The 8,374-nt window shown below is 45.4% G+C and overlaps 1 long non-coding RNA gene across 1 annotated transcript; it reads left to right on the top strand.

The window, feature by feature from the left end:
* The first annotated feature begins 1,180 nt into the window (after positions 1-1,180).
* On the top strand, positions 1,181-4,165 carry LOC144370352 (uncharacterized). Its single transcript, XR_013430342.1, has 3 exons — positions 1,181-1,272; positions 2,406-2,477; positions 3,387-4,165. It is a non-coding gene; the product is annotated as an uncharacterized LOC144370352 (long non-coding RNA).
* Positions 4,166-8,374: the final 4,209 nt, after the last annotated feature.

The following is an 8,374-nucleotide window of genomic DNA, read 5'->3' as shown; positions in this document are numbered from 1 at the left end:
TAGATGAAGATAGCAGAGAAACACATCTCAGTTTGTGGTTCTCTTTACAGTTGTTTATGTATCATCGGCTTCATGAGTTGAGAAAAACTTGGAATCTTTGTGAGGGGGAAAAGTTCATCAAATGAAAGATAAACTTCAAAATTAAGTTGTGAACTTGGGGTATGAGTATATACAAAGAAAACAAGAGACTCTCAATTCAAGTGTTACATGGGATAAAGTCAGAAGCCTGTTAAACATTTCTATATTCATAAAGTTCCAATATACTCCAAGAATGTGAAAGGCCTAGTATGGCAATTGCCAGAAAAACATTACCACTACTGAGAAAGAATACCAGGTTTTCAGCTTCAGCAGTAACCACACTGCATACTGTGTTAAAAACCAAACAGGACCCCATTATAGGTAAAGGCCTCATTTTTGTCTCCAGAAAAGTTACATATGTGCACTTTAAAAAGCCAGTAAAGGCATATTATAGAAAGGCAGCATAAAATACACACAAAATTTCAGATACTAAATGAACTCCCCAAAGAAATTAAAATGTTCTTGCAAGAATCAGAATCCTTGAACAAAAGTGAAATTTGAGAGTATTGGCTGAGATTATTCCAAGCAAGAAAGATAATGAGCCATTGATTCTCTTCTTTTTTCCCACCAAACTGAAAGGACATGTGAAGCAAAAGCCTAGGCCTTAATCAAATATGCATGGAGGGTGTCCAGTACAGTGCCCAGCACAATGCACACAGTGGGTGATCCATACATATTTCTTAGCTGAATTAATGAAGAAAAAGGCATGCATTAAAGGCTAAGTTTTTGGTTGCTTGTAGGTCAAAAACAAAAACCGAGTTTTGAGAAAAACATTAAAGTCCTAATTGGAGAGATTCATAATTGATCTATAGAAAGTGAATAATCAAACTTAGAAACACAAATCACAGAGCATGGCTCATGACAAAGTGTTTGCCCAGGTACAAAAGGAAGCAGTGGAAAAAGGAGCTTTCAGAGTGAGTGGTCATCCTCAGGGAAAGCTAGGAGGCAGCCAAGCAAGGCCTGTGGTTCATCCTCTGGTGCTCCTGCCTGGAGGCACAACTGGCACAGCCCGCGGTGTTCCCTCTGCACCACCTGAAGCCCACGCATGCTCGCTGACCACTCACCTGGCCCCCACCCCGCGCCGGCGGACAGGTGGGTGCGGGTTCCCTCAGGCGCTCATCCGCCGCCCCTCCCCAGCTCCAGGGCGCCCCAGGCGGCACCCAGTCCCCATCAGCGGGCACCACAGGGACAGAGGTAAGAGAGACACGGGTTGCTGCGCGCCATCCCCGCCCGCCGCGGGTCCCAGAGGCTCCTCCTGGAGGACACCTGCCCGCCGGCCGCCCTGGCGCGCGGGGCAGGCAGCGTTCTAGCGGGAAAGAGGCGCCCGAAGTTCTGGTTGAGCTGCCGCGGGCCGCGGGTCTCAGGCCGCGGAAATGGCCGCCTCGGCCGGTCCGGCTCTGCACACCTGCCGGCGACGGGCGGAGCGTGAGGCCGGGCCAGTGGATGCCGCGCCCGGGCAGCGCAGGTAGCGACCAGAGCGGGACCTGAGCGGCACCGCCATCCCGCAGCCTCCAGCCGTCCACGCTTCCGTTAGCGGAAGCGGGCGCTGGGAGGGAGCGCGGCGGACAGTGCGCCCCCTGCTGGCTGGTCGGCCACTCGGCTGCCAAGCCGCCAAGGAAAGCGCAGGACTCTGCAGCTATTTCAAATCAAAGGCTGAATGTTCTCTCTGATAAGTGGATGCTGATCCATAATTGGAGAAGGGGGGATGGAGGAACTTTGATGGGGCAAAGGGAGGGAGGGGTGGGAAGGGGGAAATGGAGGCTGGAAAGATGGTGGGATGAGATGGACATCATTACCCTAGGTCCACGTATGAATGCACAAATGGTGCATCGTGTACAACCAGAAAAATGAAAAGTTGTGCTGCAATTGTGTACGATAAATCACAATGCATTCTGCTGTCATATACACCAAGTTGTCCAGAGATCAGTTTATTTAGCATAGGTAGAAGCATCTGCAGCAGGAGTGGTGTGGTTCTAGGGACCTATATAGCCCCTAAGGGAAATGTGCCAGATTACAATTGGTCAGGTGATTGTCAGTGCCTGTTGTCAGTTCCATATTGGGCTCCTGGGCTGCTGATGGATCTTTGGCGGGTTCTTTTGGCTGGCTTTTCCTCCTAATCAGCAAGAAGGATCTGGAAGCCTAGAGTCCTAGAGGTGGCTGCCATTGTTGGGCGGTGGCCCATCCCTGTCCTGACTCTGTGCCCAACAGAGGGCCTGACAACACAGAAGTCAGAGCAAGAAGATGCTGTGTGGCCCAGCATTGACTCAGCAGTAGGAGCAATGGCAGAGCCACTCTGTAGCCACCTGGTGTTTGTTTCTGTTTTGTAGGATTGGATCCTGGAGAGTATCTTTGTCTTCAGCAGTGAATGGGATGACCCACTAGACAGTCACACACTGAAGGTAGGACACCAAGGGAGCAGGTCTCTGTAAGAGCTGGAGGACACTGCTGCTTTTGAACCTGGGGAGGGAGTTTTGAATCCAAAAATATATGTCTGAATGCAGGTCTCTTTATAGTTTTCATATCTTAATGACCTTGTGTCAAGAGATCTGATTCCATGACCTTTGAGTGTGCTGTGTTACCACCTTTTCTAGCTCTATATGGAAAGTTGCCCTTTGTCAGGAGATGAGCTCATTCTCTCCTTGTCACCCAAACATCTAGCCTTGGGCTCTGATTGGTGATGACCTCTCAGGCAACAAGCCCAGGAGGTCTTATTTGGGATTAGTGTTTATTTCTGCCTAGACTCTTTCTGCTCTGCAACAAATTACCTGGGGATGGTCATCTAAGAGAAAGAGAAATTCCTTTCTCACAGCTCTGGAGACCATGGAGTCCCAGATCCAGGTGCTGAGCATTGGACTGCTGAGGGCATTCTTGCTGTGTCTGTGCATGGCAGAAGGCAGGAGGACAGAGCATGGGGTGGTGGGTGGAACTCTCACAGGCACAACCTGGAGCCAGGAGACAAAGTTCTGTCATCTGTCAGGTGGAGGGAGGGCAGTGCACCCACTCTCTGCAGGATCAGGATGTGCAGCAGCATCATCACCTTCTCTTCCTCACCCTCAACATCTGGATAACAGGGCACAGCGAGGACTGGATAGTTCAGGAGTGTTTTGTGTGGGATGAGTGTGTGTACGCCACCATTGTGGGGAGATGAGGGGAGAAGGAGAACCTCCTGCACCAGAATCCAGTTTCCTGGAAGAAGGAGATGAGAGGATACTAAGAGGAAGAGGGGAAGTGTGAGATTCGGGGGCTGGATACAGAGTAAGACAAATGGGTGCCCATGTTCTAAAGTGCCCGGCTCACTATTTTGGCAGATGATGTAGGAAGAAACCAGACACACTGAGGGGAGCTCCGCAGAGGCTGCTCCTGTGTGAGCTCACAAGTGGAGACAAGAGGATGGGACAATCCACGTATTTCATTGAAGCAGCCCCAGAACACTCTCCCAGGGAATCCATCACCACTCCATAGCTGCTCCTCCTGCTGCCAGGATGAGGCTCCGTGTCTCCTTTATCCAGACGCAGAGGCTGCAGGTGCTGCTGGCACCAGGGTGTGTGACTGGGGTGGGGGGCTGCCCACTATGTCCCTGATGGAGATGCCACTAGAGAGGTTCAATCTCTTACTCTGCAGGGACTGACAACCACTCTGCCTGTCCAACCCCAACTCATCAGGGCCATGGTCAGTGAATCACTAGGTGTGGAAGGACTGGGAAAACCTGGCCTTCAGAGTCTCCCAGGCTCCTCATGCAGCAGGCAGGACCACCCACTGCACCCAGATTTGCAGCCCTGTGGGCAAGCAGTCCTGGCCTCAAGCAGGGACAGTATGGCTTCAAGGACGAGTGGGACACATCCCAGTCCTGGAATCCCTCAGCTGCTGTGAAGCCTCCTAGGACTTGGGACACATTTCTCAATCTGAGGATTGAAGGACGTGGTGTGTCAAGATATATATCACTTTTTGCACATATGCCACATTCAACCAAGCCCAATACCTATTCATTTCAATGCAGTACTCATGTGGAAGATCAGGATTGTGGTTACTTATCTTCCTTTTTTCCCCTTTTGTGACTGAGAATCAAATAATATAAACATAGTCAGTTTTTTTCTTTGTTTTACTTTTTCTAATTTTTTTTCTAATTAGTTACGCATGAGAATAGAACGCATTTTGACACATGACTCATAAATGGAGTATAGCCTCTCATTCTTTGGTTTGTATGTGATGTAGAATCATACTGGTCATGAAATCATAAGCCATAATTTCATTCTTCTTTAAAGCTGAGTAATATTTCATTGTGTGCATATGCCTCATGTTCTTATCCATTCATCTGTTGAAGGGAACCTAGGTTTGTTAAATAGTTTATCTATTGTGAGTTGATAAATATTGATAAACTTTGATGTGATTACATTACTGTAGTCTGCTGATATTAAGTGCTTTGAGTATAAACCTAAGAGTGGGATAGCTGGGTCAAATGGTGGTTTCATTCCCAGTTTTCTGAGGAATCTCAATACCACTTTCTGTAATGTTTGCACCAATCTGCAAGGCCACGGGCAATGTATGACTGTACCTTTTCTCCCACAGCCTCATCAACATTTAATATTGCTTGTATTCTTGATAATTGTCATTCTGAATGGAGTGAGATAAAATATTAGAGTAGTTTTGACTTGCATTTTTATAACCACTAGAGGTGTTAAACATTTTTTCATATATTTGTTGGTTGATTGTATATCTTCTTACTTAAGTGTCTGTTCTGTTCCTTAGCCCATTTATTAATTGAGTTATTTGTTTTTTTGGTGTTGAGTTTTTTGAGTTCTTTATATATTCTGGAAATTCTCTATCTGAGGTGCATGTGGTAAAGATTTTATCCCATTCTGTAGGCTCCATCTTCACATTATTGATTGTTTTCTTTACTGAGGAGACAGTTTAGTTTGAATATATCCCATTTATTTATTCTGGATTTTACTTCTTGTGCATTAGGAGTCTTGTTAAGGAAGTCAGTTCCTCGGCCAACATGGGACTACTTTTTCTTCTACTGGACCCAGGGTCTCTGTTCTAGTGCCTAAGTCTTTGATGTACTTTGAGTTGAATTTCAACCAGGGTGAGAGATAGGGGTTTCATTTTATTTTTCTACATATGGATTTCCAGTTTTCTCAGCATCATTCGTTGAAGAAACTATCTTTTCTCCAATGAATGTCACCTGTATGAAAGAAGATTCCTTCCTACACAGGATCTAGCCAACGCAAATGCAGACAAATTGGCAGAAGAATTTAAGAGGTTTGGAGTTACATCAAGGGTAAGATTATGTGAAGCCACTCTAGACACTCCTCTTGTGGAGAAAGAAGGCAACCATGTGCTCGATTGGCCTTTTACTGATGTTGCACCACCCTCCAACAGATTTTTTTGGCTCTTAAGTCTTTGGAAAATTACCTTTCATGCAGCACCTGGCTATTTCATTGCTGTCTGTGGCCCTGAAGGCCTTGGGAGGCTCCAGTGTGGGTTGCTCTAGCATTAGTTGAAGGGGCGCTGCGTCATGAAGATGCACCACAGTCTCTAAGACAAAAACAGTGTGGGGCTTTGAACAGCAAACAACTCTTGTATTTAGAGAAGCATCATCCAAAAATGCAGCTGTGCTTCAAGGGTTCCAGGGGGCACAGGAACAACTCCTGCGTTCAGTAAGTCGTGGTGCCTGATGCTACTGCCTTGGAAATGGGACGTGTGATGGGACCTAATTGGGTGTAGATATTAGCTAGTGTGTTGGTGTGCTGGATGGGTGTGATGGAACTTCCATGGGAATACTGGAAAGGAGTTTCACCAGGCCACAAGGTAGACAGAATTACATCATCAATGATCTGGTGATGATCAACCTACGTAGACCCTGAGCAAAAACTACTTTCTGTTTGGTAATTAAAATGCGTTATGCTTTGGGTGTGAGTTGTCCCCCAAAGCTCACGGGTGACAGTGCAGAAATGCTCACAGTGAAGTGATTAGATTGTGAGTGCTGTGGCCTAACAGTTGACCTAACAAATACTGAGTTTTTAAAATACTTTTATTTTTATTTATTAATTTTTTAAATTGTTGATAGATATTTATTTTTATTATATGTGGTGTTGTGATTCGAACCCAGTGCCTCACACATGCCAGGCAAGTGCACTACCACTGAGCCATAACCCTAGACCTCCAAATCTTGATGATTTTGAGTGGATGATTTGAGAGGACTAGGTGTTTGGTGGTAACTGCCAGCAGGTGATGTGAGTCAGCAGGAAGGAGGTCGTGGGCGCACGCCCTTGTGGGTTACATTTTCTCCCTGGGAGCTTGCTCTGTCTCTCTGCATTCCTGCTGCTATGGGACAGGGTAGTTTTCCTCTGTCATGGGCTTTCACCATGATATTCTGCCTCTGCTCTGGCCCAAAGCAATGGTGCCAACTGATCATGGACTGAAACCTCTGATATTGTGAAAATATCTTTTCTCCTTCTACGATGTTCTTGTTAGGTATTTTGGTCACAGTAACAAACAAACAAAAAAAAATGGGACCACAATAAAAAAATTTATATCATTTTTTACAGAAAAAAACAATATCCTTTTATTTTAAAAATTCTATCAAAATAGGTTTCCATATGACACTGCATTTTTAAAAAAATTAATGTTAACCAGCCTGTGAGTTAGCAGACTCTACAGACTTCATCAGAGCATTCATAAATGCTTAGAATATTTACAAGTGTTGTTCACTAGGTGGTAAAGTTCTGTTGCTATTTTTCCAGTACATATTCCACAGTAAAAGAAAGGGCATATATTGGAATTCTTGTTTAAAAATTCTTAACAAATGGAAAAAAGCAAAATTTTCTGAAAAAAGATTTTTCTTGAAATAGTTCTCTTAAACAATCAGGAATATGGAAATGCAAAATGAATGTAAAGAAGAATAAGAAGGTTTAAGTTCATATTATTCTTTTAAATTATTTAAAGTAACATTAAGGTAAATTTTTACATTCATTATAAAAATGTTGTCCCACCTTCTGCAAATGATTTAACTCTGATTGCTGCAATGGAAATTTCACTTATTTAAAAAAATATATACATGGAAGAATGATATCTTGCTTGCTACCTATGCAGAAATTCCAGCTGACCTCAGACTAGTCAGGCAAGATGACCTTTGAGAAACATCAGTCCCAGAGTCTGTTGGAGTCACTACTCAAGTCTTGCAAACTGAACAATATTTTGACAAGAGAGCCAGGAACTCACTGAGTCTTCAAGACTGTGCCAAACAGCCTCCAATGATCTTCTCCATGAATGCTTGTGAAATATGCATGTGGAAGAGGTGTGCAGAAATTCTGGAATAACCAATATTGATTGATCAAAATAATTGATCAGAAGAAACACATGATTTGGGGCAATTCACATAGAACTTTGTTGGAAAGAATCTCTGCATTTTCCTTAGCAGGCAATTGGCCCTGTTCCTAGTCCTAGTTTCTGCAAGCAGTTTAGGAGCCAACCTGTGGCAGACTGGCTGGAAGTGTCCCTGGCCCAATGGAGCAGGCCATGTTTTCACACACTGGCCCTTTCCTAGAGGAGCTTCATCTTCTTTTTCTCTTTAGCAAGCCTCCTGGGGAAATCACACATGGGTGGGATGCACTGTCTACACGGTCCCCACAGTCTGGGCTGCTGGACAAATTCAGACACAAGAGGTGCAAGGCCTTCTTGGGTGGATCCCTCCCCACCTCGTTGTCACAAGGGCTGAGGCCAGGGCCAGAGCACAATAGGAATCCTGTCCCACTGAGGACATGACTTCAGCTGGCAAGGCCAGACTGAAGCCTATGTGGAGCCCATTTGACCTGAATAATGGAGCTTGCTATATTCAGGGTTGGTGCCCTCTCCTGCAGCAGACCTCACAGGGGCTCCTGTCCCTGAGGCTATTGGAACTGTTGGAGGGGAAGTAGTTCTGCTGTAATCCTCTGAGTTAGAAGATAGAGAAGTTGGAGTCACAAGAACCAAATTATTGCTGTTAGGAGAACAAGTCTTTGAATTCATTGTTTTTAGGTTTTGGTTTTCCGGTTTGAATTCCCTGTTTTTTCGTAGGAAGAGGTTGAGGCACTGCATGGAGTTTCTGATAGAGTCCACAGGCATTGCACGCAGGTTTGCCTTCAGCGTTTCTGCACCAGAAGGTCATGATGGTGGTGTGCCAGTTGTCATGGGATAGTCCTAGCCACCAAGATGAAGGAACGTGCTTCTGCTGCTTGATGAGGGGCAGACTGAGGTCATTCATCTTAGTGTAGAGGCTGCAGGCTTTGCACAGGTAGGGGCCAGTTCCCTCCTACCA

The sequence above is a fragment of the Ictidomys tridecemlineatus genome, chromosome 14 (genome assembly GCF_052094955.1).
Source record: "Ictidomys tridecemlineatus isolate mIctTri1 chromosome 14, mIctTri1.hap1, whole genome shotgun sequence".
NCBI classification, from domain to species: Eukaryota; Metazoa; Chordata; class Mammalia; order Rodentia; family Sciuridae; genus Ictidomys; species Ictidomys tridecemlineatus.
Note: the sequence above shows the minus strand (reverse complement) of the source record. Positions and strands in the feature narration are given on the sequence as shown.